Below are 14,174 nucleotides of genomic sequence, written 5' to 3'. Positions count from 1 at the left end.
CTTTTCCGACTACTGCCTTCCCCTTTTTTTTCGGTTAGTAATTGTTTAATTTAAACTGATTGTGGTTTTAAATTGAAACAATTAACACAAAGGTAGCAGAGAAGAAGAAGAAGAAAAATTTGGGTTTATTTGCACCGCCTAGTAGTAGCAGACACAGAGAAGAAGAAAAATTTGGGTTTGTCTTTGAAAGGTTAAATATTTTATGTTATATAGAAGTACTAACATTGTGAAAATGGGTCCCATATTTTTCAAGTTTATCTAAAATCTCATATGGTGAAATTATAATATTGTATCATACTGATAACTTCAATAAATTTCATTATAAAAAATATTTACTTTATAATATATTTTGTCATTTTGTGTGCTGTTAAGTGTCAGATTAAACTACTACACAGCAAGATTCATTGGTTATAAAAGTTTTATTGATAAGTCAAACTAAAGTGTGTATCTAGTAATATTATAAGCATATAGTATTATTTATAATAGCAGTAAAAAGATCTTTTACAGTGGAATCATACCACTTGTAAATTTGTTTATTGATAGATAAATTATCTACAATAAAGGTTTCTTTTGGTTATCTAATTTTATTAGTTTCTATAATGGTGTTTAATTGAATATAATATAATGCTTGTTCCTACTCTTTATAAATCATAAGAGATTACTTTTATTTTGAAAAACTATTCTTATTTAAATTTTGATTCTTATGATTTTAATTGTTAATTGAGTATTAACTTAAGATCATTTAATTTCAGAGATGAGGAGATTTTTGGTTGATAGAGCAAGTATTGAGAATGTGAATGTTGTACAACAAGAAGCCGAATTAGAACCGCCACCTAATGTGGTTAATGAGTTTAACCCAAATGAGATTGTGCGTGATCCAGGTCATAGGAAACAAATTAATGAGTATGCTCCGGATATTCAAGATCAAGTGAGGAGGGCATATATATTGAAGGGTCCAATGCAACCACATTTGCCAAGCTTTCCTCGTACTCCATTTGGAAGTGTTTCTAGAGCATTTAGTAAATCATGGTATAAGAATTACACATGGTTAGAATACAGTGAGATCAAGGATGCAGCTTATTGTTTTTATTGCTTTCTCTTTAAGCAACCCGGGAGGGCCGAACACTTTGGTTTTGAAGTCTTCACTAAAAGCGGATATAGAGATTGGAAGCATGCATCTCAAGGCTTGAAAGATCATGTTGGTAGTCATAATAGTTTGCACAACTCATGTGTCAAGCACTACGATGATTATAATAATCAAAGACAAAGTGTGACAAGTAAGTTTGCTAAAGCAACCAAGGAATCAGAAGAATTGTATAAGATTCGTTTGACTTGTTCTTTAGATTGTTCAAGATATCTCATAGCACAAGGCATGGCTTTCCGTGGCCATGATGAATCCTCTACTTCGCTAAATAAGGGCAATTTTAGAGAGATGGTAGATTGGGTAAAATCTTAGAATGAACAAGTGAGGGATGCTTTTGACCGTGGTGGAAAAAATTGCACAATGACTTGCGGTGACATTCAAAAGGAGCTTGCAACGTGTTGTGCACATGAAGTTACCAAGGTGATTATGGAAGAGCTTGGTGATAGACAATTCTCTGTGCTTATTGACGAGTCACGTGATATATCCGTCAAAGAGCAAATGGCGGTGATGTTGAGGTTAGTAGTTGTATTTTCCAATTTCCAATTTTCATTACCTATTATTCTCTATGCCGCCAAGTAAACTGGTTGAATTTGTTTTAGGTTTTTGAATGACAAAGGGAATGTTGTGGAACGATTTATTGCTCTACATCATGTCACAGATACTTCATCTAAGTCATTAAAGGATGCTCTTTATGGTATTCTTGATAAGTACACATTATCTATTTCAAGGATACGAGGGCAAGGATATGATGGAGCTTCAAATATGAGAGGTGAATTTAATGGTTTGCAAAGAAAAATTCTAGATGAAAATCCTTATGCTTTCTATGTCCATTGTTATGCTCACCGTTTGCAATTGGTTGTTGTGTCTGTTACTAGTAGTTGCTCATCTATTCATGATTTCTTTGAGTACATCACCTTGATTGTGAATACAACAAGTGCATCTTATAAGAGGAGGGATGCTTTGACAGAGGCACAACACAAAGATATTTTAAATAAACTTGAGAGTGGTGAGATATCTAGAGGAAGGGGCTTACACCAATCATCTAGTCTCACTAGACCCGGGGATACTAGATGGGGTTCACATCATACTACATTGCTTCGTTTGGATCAAATGTGGTCCTCCGTGTTAAAGGTGCTTAGTATGGTTGATGAAGATGGACGTGGACCATCTCAAGCAGCAGGTTTGATAGAAAAAATGGAGAGCTTTAAATTTGCTTTTATTTTGAGGTTAATGTTAAAGTTGTTTGGTATCACAAACGAGCTTTCAAATATATTGCAAAGAAAAGATCTTAATATTGTGAATGCCATGGAATTAGTTGATGTTGTCAAAGCTCGGTTGGGCACAATGAGAGAGAGTGGCTGGAATAATTTTTTTGCCGATGTCCAAGGATTTTGTGTTGCTAAAAGTATTCTGGTACCAAATATGGATGACGAAATACCAGTTCGGGGTCGTTCAAGAGCAGAAGGGAGGACTATCACTAATCTTCATCATTACCGTGCAGAGATTTTTTATGTTGCTATTGATAAAATATGTGTGGAGATGGATCACCGCTTTAGTGAAGGAAGTAACATTATACTTGATTGCTTCTCATGTCTTGACCCCAAGAACTCTTTCTCCAAGTTTGATGTTGATAAGCTTGCTCGTCTTGCTGATATTTATCATGCAGACTTTTCTGATGATGACCGAGGAACAATTAGGGATCAACTTGAAACTTATGTGCTAATGCTTCTTTTTCCACTTGTGAAGATGTTCAAAGTTTGGCTATGAAGATGGTTCAAACTGAGAAACATTTGGTATTTCCATTGGTTTATAAACTTATTGAGCTAGCTTTGATATTGCCGGTGTCGACAGCATCCGTTGAAAGAGCTTTTTCAGCAATGAAGATTATCAAGTCTAAATTGCGCAATAAGATCAACGATGTGTGGTTCAATGACTTGATGGTATGTTACACCGAGCGGGAGATATTCAAGTCACTTGATGATATTGATATTATTCGAACATTTACCGCAAAGAAGTCTCGGAAAGGACACTTACCTCGTAATTTTATTTAACCCGCTATTGTAAGATTATGTTTATCTCTTTTATTTTAAACTATATTTTTGTTGACAAAATGACGAGTCTCTTTTATTTTGATTGATTACTATTTACATATTATATACAATGTGAATTTGCTATCTTTAAATTTTTGCCCAGGCTTTATAATTTTTCTGGCTCCGCCACTGTCTATAAATGTATTTATATTTACATTATCCGTATCTACAACCTATTAGACATGAGTTACTTTTTTATTTCACTCGACCAACTCTTTAGAATTTGTAGTTCAAAATCCGATAATATATATATATATATATATATACTATTTACATCCACAAATAATGATATTTTGAAACATGCGTCTATCTTTCATATATGTTAGTCTTGACACAAGAACTGGACATTCGACACTTAACAATCGAACTCACTAACAAACACATTATCTCTAACTTCTTATTAGTTGAATATATCATACCTACTTTATCTCTTGGTAGGTATTCAATTACCTATAAGTTACTCATCATCTGTAAGTGTTAAGTGATCTACTAGCAATTATTTATAAGCAATACATTATCTCTAACTTTATCTACAAGTTACTAGCTATTATCTATTAGTCAGTAATTATTTCCAAAGGTTATAACAATTCCCACAAATAAAAATCTGCAGCTTCATTCCACTCCTATAAATATTAGGTTTTATTGAACTCTCAACACATATCTCTCGAGCACTCACTTGAGTTTTACACTTGTGGATACATGCTTACATACGCATATACATGCTTTGTTTTTTCTTTTATCCTCTTAACAAATGTTACTCTTAACGACATACGAAATTTAGGAGTCGGCTTTGGCCATATCCACCCTAACGTGTCCCAACTCAAAATTTTAATATATATATATATATAATAAAAAACCTGTTGTGGCTGGATACTTCTATTAAGTACAGTACATGTTAAAGAATTCTTATTTATTTTTTTATATCACTAGTGTTCTAGTCTCAGCAATATACAAGACATATGTTTACTTTATATAGCTAAATACTTTTTACTAAATTTGTTTTGCAATTTGGAAAACATAGAAGGAGCATGCTAAAAATATAGTCTATGAGTATAATGAGTGGGAAAAAAAGAGAGATTGCTAAGGAAATTAAAGGAAATAATAAATACGATAAATAATCAGAATGGAAAATGAAAAAGAAAATTTCCAAAAATAGCAATAATAATAATAATAATGATAGACCTCTTTTAAAAGAAAATAATAATGAACTTGCAATTTTGGGATTTGGTTTTAGTGGAAGAAATTTTATTGAAACAAAGAATTAACTTTCCAAAAAGCAATATCCCCTAGGAAAGTTGTTGTCACACAAAAAATTTGTCAAAAAATAAAATCACAAAATGATCCGAAGGATTACATGCAAAGGCCACCCAACCAGTAAACCTTTCACGTGTCAAACTAACTAAATAACATCATGTTTGTAGTTTTTACAACGAAATCAAATGTTGATTTGTTTTTTTAATGCTTCTTCAAACACCAATTAACAGTCGGTCAAAAAGAATTCTGCTGAGATTTTCCCTAGCTCTAGTAGGTATTACGGTACGGCATGCCTCTGTTCATCGTGTGACACTTGACATACTTTGATCTCGATGGACCTGTGATGACACTGATTCTAGTAATTTGTAAAAAAATTATGGATAATGATATTGTTCATGCAACAATTTGTTATTTGTTATTTTATTTTTAGAATTTTTTTAAGATGTATATATAATAATATTAATAAAATATTTCTAAATTAATATATTTAAATAATAAAATTCGAAAATCATATGTATGGTAACTTCATTGTTAGGATTTTTCTGGCAATGTTTTTAAGTTGTCCCGGTCAAGATTGGTTAAAAGTTACCCCAGTTGAAATTGATCAATTTTGATGAAAAAAATATCTTTATCCAATATCAAACAAAAACTAGTCTTAATCGAGATCGACAAAAAAAAAATGTGTTGATATCAATCAAAAAATAACATGTGTAATCATTTATTGAAAATAATTCTAATTGATGTCAAGAAAAATAATCCTAATTGACGTGGCTAAAAAATTGTCCAATCAATGTTGTACAAAATATTATGAGTCAATATCAATAAAAAATTGTCTGATTAAGATTAACTAAAAAAGTCTCATTGTCGTCAATAATAAAAAAATAGTCGTCGTGGTCAATAATAAAAAAAATAGTCGTAAACATCGTCGTCTGAAAAAAAAAAAGTTTTGATCAACATTAGTCGAAAATTGCCCCCCAATTTCTTTAATATTAAATATTCCTTATAGAATTTATTGGATTTTAAAAAATAATAAATTAATCATTTATAAAATAAATAAATGATTTGAATTCAAGCTATTTATTTAATTTTATAGATAGATCAGATAGATAGATTTAACACCTCTTATGTAATAATATATATCTGGTTCTATTTATAAAAAAACAAGTGATCGACTAGAGGTAGTATTTGCAGGAACCTTCCTAGGCTACTGGAAGGTGTAGATGGCAATGGCATTTGTAGCTTGTACTTGTCCTTGAGTTTAAACTCGGCACCAAAATTTGGTAGTGAGAGCACATCATATCAACGTGCCATCACTATCAAATCATTACAAAACAAGAGCATAATCAGAGTTGTTCACTGATTTCAATTAAACAATTCCAACACTGATCGATGTGTTATATATCTATGTCATATACTTACATACACAATTAAGAAAGAAAAGTTTGTTTGGCCTTTTGTTGTCTAGATAACAAGTAATATGTTTCCATTAATTAAAGATTGTTTGTATAATTTTTTCTAAAAATATTTATAAAAAATAAATAAATATTGTTTTTATAAACTAAAAATAATTAACTTATGAATAAGCTCAAAATTAATTTTTAGAGAAGTTAATGTGAGAATATTTTTAGAAGTTTGTTTTATTTTATTTTCTTCTCCTGTATAAATATTTATAACAAAAAATTAACCAAACACTAATTTTATTTTATGATTAGTTTGGTACGGGGAAGTGAACGTGAAGGAAAAAGAAAAGTTTAGAATATAAATAAAAGGAAACTAGGAATAAAGAAAAAAATTATAATTTTTTAGAATTTTTATTTTATTTTCTATGAAATCAAATAATTTTTTTATTTGTTATTATCTTTTTCTCTATTAAAACATATTATTAGGGTAAATCTTCTTGGCATCTGTCTTCAATTTTTATGAATGAAAAATATATCATTAGTACATGTTTGATTGATTTATGAAGTAAATATGAAGAAAAGAAAGTGAAAGAAAGATTAAAAAAGGAAAAGAAAATAACAACTAGAAAAGTGAAATAAATAAAAAATATTTGAGCATTAAATGATATAAATACCCCATATGAGAAAACAAAATTATATAAATAAGAATACTTTTGTCTTTAAATGATCTACACAGTCCCTTCCTCATTTTTTTTCTTTCTATCCAAAATAAGTTTTATTTTTTCATTTTCTTTTCAATCAAACAAAAAAAATATTTTGTTACTCATTAGAGGTGTTAGCAGATTAGATTGGATCAACCAATCAGTTCAATTTAAAATTTTAATCTAATTCAATCTGATCTAATTTAAAATAATTGGATTATATCAATTTTTAATTTTCAATTTTATTCTTATTTTTGTTTTTTTAAAATATTAAATAAAAATAAGATACATTGTAAATATAATAAAAATAATTAAACTATCAAATATTTCACTCACATGTCATTAATTCTATAACTAATAATAATATATTTATCCATCTAGTTAACTCAAATAAGTAGTAAAAAATTTCTTTAACTAAATGTATTTTTCATATATAAGCTATATGATAATTTTATAAATATATAGAAAATAAAAATAAAAATATGAATGATATTATAAATTTATAAATAAAAATACATATATATAAATTCAATTTGAATTGGATTAGATAAATTTAAATTCAATCCAATTAAATAAAAAATCATATTTTTCAAATTTTTTATCCATTCAAATTTTTATTTATTCTATTATCTAATTTTTTAATTAATTTTTTCGACACACATTAAATTAATCGATTTATCAACATACCTGTTATCCATATGCAAGTCTTATTTTCTTCCTCTAATTTTCTGTCTAATCAAACATAGGGTTAGAAATTCAATGGTGGTCGATCGGGTTTTCAACTTTCTTTCCTGCATGAATCAATGTCTTTTTGCCCTTTACAATACTAAAAGACAAAGTTCCTTTCTTTTCAAGCAAAAGTGCAGGATTGCTGCGTTGGCCTGCTAATTATTTCATATCATTGCTTAATTTGTTATAAAAAAAATTATATTATTTTTACATACATTTTTCATGACACCTATTGTAAGAATGATTTTTTTTTTCTTCTTCTCATGAATAGTTAAAAAGATTTAATACTTGCTTAGTTTGCAAGTGAGTCAATTTTATATATTATGATATACATTTTAATAAAAGATATGTTATATTTATTAATTTAAAATTAATTTTAAAAATTAATTATAATAAAATTTAAAATAAACTGAGGCTTAATATGACTGGAACTTAGAGTAGCTTTCCATGTTGTTAGTAATTAAATTGACCTTCAAATTCCATCTGCAACAGAATTTTTCAATTAATCAGTAACTGTTTATACTATTGGTACGCTATCTTCCCTAACGTTTTGAGAAGCAACTCATGAATGTGTTACTTATGCGATGAAGTGCATTAGAATTTATGCCGTCCCGTTTTAACGGAAAAACAAACGTGGCCTTAATTAGTTGTAGCTAGGTAATGGATATATCGCTCAAGCTAGTTGCCTGAGATATAATGCTGGTTTGTTTAAATTTTAAAAACGCAATTTTAAAATAAGTACTTTTAAAAAAATGTTTTTAATAAGTAAATATGATTTCCTTTTTAAAATAAGTAAAAAAAATATTATTTTCAAATAAAAAATTTAAAAAACACAATAAAAAAATAAAAAGAAAAAATATTTTTTAAAAAAGAGTTTAAACAAAGTCATTACTGAACGTTCTAACTTATTAAAAAGTTAGGTACACTATATCACATATAATTTTTAGTAATATTTTTTTGTCTAACACTTATTAAAAATGTTAGTTACACATTTAAAAATATTATATATATATATATATATATATATATATATATATATATATATAATTCATGTTAAAACCTTTTAATGACATAAATTATCCACAATATTTAATAAGATATTAAAAAAATATTAATAATATTTATTTATATTTAAAAATATTTTTTAAATATCGTCAAAAACTTTTAATAATATTTTTAATAAATGTTAAGTAAAAAAAATATTACTAAAAGATCATGTGTACTAATATAATAAAATGGATATATGGCTCACGCGAGTGGCTAAGTAATAGCCATCGATTTATTCCCTCGATGAGTGCCGACAATGGCACGGTTCAACTTTAAAAGATAAGATTTGACTATATTAATGTGAAAATAGTATAAAAAAATATATAAAATCAATAAATTTATCGTAAAAATTATTTGTAATATATATATATATTACAAATAATTTTTACGATAAATTTATTGATTTTATATATTTTTTTAAAATAAAAAATAATAATATTTTATTATTTGAAACTGTAAAATGTTTTATGCTAACAATATATAGAAATATAACTTTATTAATTATCATATGTTCACACACACTTTGTACATCAACTTTTTATAATATTGTATTAGAATATGAAGAAAGCATGAATTTTAAGAAATAATCATATTTTTTCTAAAAACATTGCAAAATTGCAAAAAAGAGAGGAAAATTTTGAAGGAAAATTTTGCAAGAAAATAAAAAAAATCTACAAAAAAATTCTTGATGAAAAAATCTATAGGTTCAAGTAGTATTATATAAGTTTTTTCTTTTAAAAAAATGAGGATACAAAAGTCATAAAAAATGAGTTTGAAAATGAAAAAAGTAATTATACTATGAAAAAGAAATTAATTAATTAATTAATTAATTAATTATTGTTTGAAAAGTATTATCGATGGTTAAAAATATTCATAAAGATTGACGTTTTTAAAAACAAAAGTTTAAAAGTGTAATAATAACATAGAATTATTTCTAAAAAGAATAATGATAAATAAAAGACTAAAAATTACCTTCAATGAAAGTGTTATCAATAACTTAAAATTATTAATAATTGAGAAATAAATAACTTTGTTAGATATTCGAAAATATTAAGTCTTATAAAATCATCTAAAAACGATTTAAATATATTTTTGTCCTTATAATTTAATTTGTTTTTTTCATTTTTATCTCTGTAAATTTTTTCTTTTTCATCCTTATAAAATGTATTTTTTTTTTTTCTTCAAAGTATTTTAGATAGGACTATGTAAAGCACTTTAAAGACAAAAAATAAAACAAACCCCGGAAATGATTTTTTTACAGGGATAAAAATAAAAAAAATATAAATTAAAGGGATAAAAAATATATTTAATTTTTTTTAGATATATAATAAAAGGTTTGAGTAGCCTTCTTCTCTATCACAATGAAGCTCCGCAATTATTTTCAACCATTATAAGTTATTATTATTTTTCTTTATTCATATACTTACTTATCTTAATTACTAATTCATTTTAATTTATCCTATTTTATTTTTATATCTAAATTATATTTTAATAATTTTTTTAAAAAAGTATCAATTATTAAAAGTAATTTTATATTATAATTTAAAATAAAAATTTAAACCAAAATATAACTTATATATTTAAATACATTTGTTATGAATTTATCCTATGCAATATGCACTGGGTAAAATAATAGCATAATAATAAAAAATTGTATAATTAATCATATAAACGGGGCTATTATTTTTTTTTTTAAAAAAAAGCCTTATGATTTGATAAGCAAGATATTACGGGAAGAGATGGGAATTGGGATATAAGACAAGGACAATGACAAGAAAACGAAAGACATTAACGCGAGTGTCATGGCTTTTCCGTCTTTTACTTTATTAACATTTTCCTCTTGGATGTTTATCAACACGTACGGTTTGCTTGCTTCTGGTTGTTAGAAAGCAGCATATAACTAATTAATTAGTTAAGAATTGGAACGATAAGCTTCTGAATCTTGTTCTTTTATTGGACTGGCTATATGTGTATTTGTACTGGTACTTTAGTTTTCACTAATAAAAAAAGTACTGGTACTTTATACCTCATATGCTTATATTTGAAGTCATATATATCAACAAACAATTTTCTTTTTCTTATTAGTTTACCGTGAGTGCATTTAACATTAATATTTTTTTAATATAATTTTTCATATCTAAAAATTAGTCGAATTCTAATTCTAATTCTAAATCACTTAATAATCAGAACTCACAAGTCACTAAGACTTTGCTAACTATTATTTGCATACACAAACAAATCCTACAGCTCTAACAAACTTATTTGTGTCTTTTCCCTGGCAACAATGACAAGTAACTGAGTTATGAATGTTGTTAAGCCGAGTCAATTCAATCTAAATCACACAGCTTAAACAAAAAATATTTTTTAGTAAACTGGATTGAATTTAAAAATCATTCTAATATACTTTTAGAAATTAACATATCACTCATACTTGTAGTGTATGTTTATAAAATTCGAATACCAATTTGTTTTCTGTGAGAGTTTAATTCTATTTTTGAGTGGTGTAGATTTAATTATACATTGGATATAAGAGAGTAACAGAATTTTAAAATTATGTTATAAGTGTCTAGCCTAAGTGTAAAGGGTTGTTACTTTGTTTTGCTTGTATAAAAGGACATACATGCATCTTAATAAAGAAGATTATTCATTCTATCATTCTCTCGTTCTCTAGTGTTATTCCTAGTGTGTAGGTGTGCAATTCTTTGCTTGAAAACAGTGAATGATACACGAGTGAATGTATGAAGGAGTGAATTGCATCTCTTGCAATTGAGTGAGGAACAGTGTGTGTTCAAATATTTTCTCCATGCCCATATCTTATTTTACGTCTTGTTATTTCAGTTTATAAAATTATTAGGTTTAGATTAATTAAAAATTTAATCTTATTCTGGTGTTTCCACACACACGAGCGGATGAGAACACTTCTTGGTATGAGAAACAAAAACTACCTACAAATATAAACCCATATTATATCACATTGAAACAGTCAAAATTAAAAGAAAAATATATGACTTTTTTAAGTGATAATTATATTTGACTATTAAATAAGTTTAAATTTTGACCATACATGTATGACTCAAATTTATAATTTTCACATTCTTAAAATAGAATATTTACCACTTAATATGTATTATATAAATATGACTTATTCTTATAATGAAACAAAATAAAAAATGAATTAAATTGATTAGATAGTATAATGAATAAAATGAAAGAATTTGGTTAAATGATTTTTTTCTTCCCCAAACAATCCAAACTCATCAACTAATATTTGTATAATACGTTATCAAATATTTAACTTGCAAAATAAGACAAGTTCCTTTTAAAATGGCGTTGGGGACAACAATAGATTATGTAATTTTGATTTTAAAAGCCCATCATATATGATCAATTACAAGATGCATTCATTAAACAAGTGCATGCATTTATAAATTATGTAATTACTAAAAAATTGGCTAGAATCACCAATGTTCAAAATAGCATGTTGAATTTGACGCACAAGTGAATGCCTTGCAAAAAAAAAAATGAATTATCTTGAAGTTGAAAATGAACTCTTGACATGATTTATAAAAATTCTTGCAATTGTGCATCTAGAAGTAATATCACTTTGTCTCATTATGAAATTAGCAAGGTGCTAAAAACTTGACAAACTCGCTAGTTTCCATTTTTTATATACTGAAATTTCACCCCATTACAAGATGAAAACATTTTTTTCGTTTGTATACATTGTCATGATACATTACAAATGGAAATTAGTTTCCGTTTTGTATTGGGAATGCACATTCCATTACAAAATGGAAACATGCTTCCATATTTTGTCGTGAACAACATAAACGTGTTTTTGTGAAGGATATTTTTGTCAAAAAAGAACTAAACTATAGTAAGGGACATACTTAGCAATAAAGGGTGCCTTTAACCTTTGTTAGCCACATTCAACATGATTATAGTCGGCCTGTCCCAATCAGCTGTGGCCCAGCTATCGTGCGCCCGTAAGTGGCCAAGGCCCATTTATAGAACTGTAATAAAATAAACCAAACAGTGACCAGCAGTAGTACTAGCTAGTGAACATATTTTGCATAAAAACTTTTGAAGAATTTACAGTGTATACTTCAACAGGAAAGAAACAGGATAAGTTTTTTTTTCTTTTGTTTAGATCACAATTATCCTTTATTAGAGATAATTCTGTTTGAGTTGGATAAGACTACTGTGAATGATAAAATTCTTTTTCTAAATATGTAATATAAATATATATCTAAAACTTGAATTCAAAATTTTTATTTAAATTTAAATAATTTTACATTAGTTGATTCACGTGTTTATTTACAAACACAGTACATAAGGGGGGAGGTGTGAAGGTGAAAATTCATTTTAGGAAGAGAGTAATTAAAGATGTTGTGGTTTTATTCTCTTTGGGTTTGGGAAGAGGTTGGGTTAGTGTGCTGGTTGATGGCAAAGGTAGTTTGGGTGAGGAAAAGTAAATAAGGATTTGAATGAATGAATGGAAGGGGAAAGTGACGTGCGCCGACTAGCTTACTTTAACCCATTCCCTCATCTTTCACTAGAACTGCACTTTTGACAGGTTGCGTTGTACACCCAAATGTCCATTTCCTCTTCATTATTCCTCATTCATACTTATGTGACATCATTGCATTGCACTACGTACTCTTCATTTCTTCAAACCTAAGCCCCCCTTATTAATTCCCTTGCTTACACTCCTCTTATGTATATTTTTTCAAACAACTATAATAAACTTGAAATTACTTTCTTTAATCAATCTTAGAGGGTACTGATTTTCACAGGCCAATCAAAAGTGAGAGAGAAAAAGAAAGAGAAAGTAGCATTCCTTGTTTTAGTTGGTACTGACAAAAACTGTGCGTTTGTTTTTAGGGTAAGGCCATCATGGTTTGTAAACCCAGACATCACATAGGGAACATGCAATATATCTTATGTTGGAAAACACACAAGGCAGAAAGCACCCATTACATGACACACCAAACCTAAACTACCACTTTGAATAAATTAGACAAGGGAAACGAGTTGAGTTGTTACCAAAGCTACATAACACTAGGTATATATGTATGTAGCTATAAGCAAATTATTCATCTCTCTGCGCGCTATCCTCTATGTTCTGTTTGACAGTTTATCTGAAAAGGACATCAAATTCATCACAGGTTGAATGTCCCTCCTGACATATTTTCTGGGTCTCTCTTTTCATTCTACTCCTGTATTATTATGCTTACGTAATCTCATACTTGTTTCTAGTTCAATTCGTATTTTTAGGTCTTCTGAATCATCACATACCAAAAGCACGCCGCTTTCAACATCACCGAGAGCATTAAATGCCATTATATAGATAAGAGTAATATTATTTTTATTTCACCTTTTTTTATACAACATCCTTTTATTATTACATCTTTCTTTTATACATGCCTACAAATAAAGAGAGAAGCTCTTTTCTCCTTTTAATTATAAAAGAAAGGTATAAAGGGTAGAGTATATAAAGGGTAGAGTATACATTAAATACATGCATATATGTATATCAGTATATCTATATTATATTAACACATGCCGTATTAGAATTCCACAAAAAAAAATATATGCCGTATTAGAAAATATATTTAAAGAGGAGATTGACTGCTTATTTGTGAAGAATTCCTTGCTTGTTACCCAATATTTTAAATGAATGTTCAATGAATAAACAAGCTCTCACTATGGTGTCTAAGAAAATGTTTACAGATGTCGTTGAATAATTCAACTATAACTAGGAAGGTAGTCTAACTGCTAATATTGTGTTTGGTTTATATTCACTTTT

General features: G+C 27.6%; 1 pseudogene; it reads left to right on the top strand.

Moving 5' to 3' along the window:
• The first annotated feature begins 754 nt into the window (after positions 1-754).
• LOC100775245 (zinc finger MYM-type protein 1-like) lies at positions 755-3,195 on the top strand (annotated as a pseudogene).
• The last annotated feature ends 10,979 nt before the right edge of the window (positions 3,196-14,174 follow it).

The sequence above is a fragment of the Glycine max genome, chromosome 3 (genome assembly GCF_000004515.6).
Source record: "Glycine max cultivar Williams 82 chromosome 3, Glycine_max_v4.0, whole genome shotgun sequence".
NCBI classification, from domain to species: Eukaryota; Viridiplantae; Streptophyta; class Magnoliopsida; order Fabales; family Fabaceae; genus Glycine; species Glycine max.
Note: the sequence above shows the minus strand (reverse complement) of the source record. Positions and strands in the feature narration are given on the sequence as shown.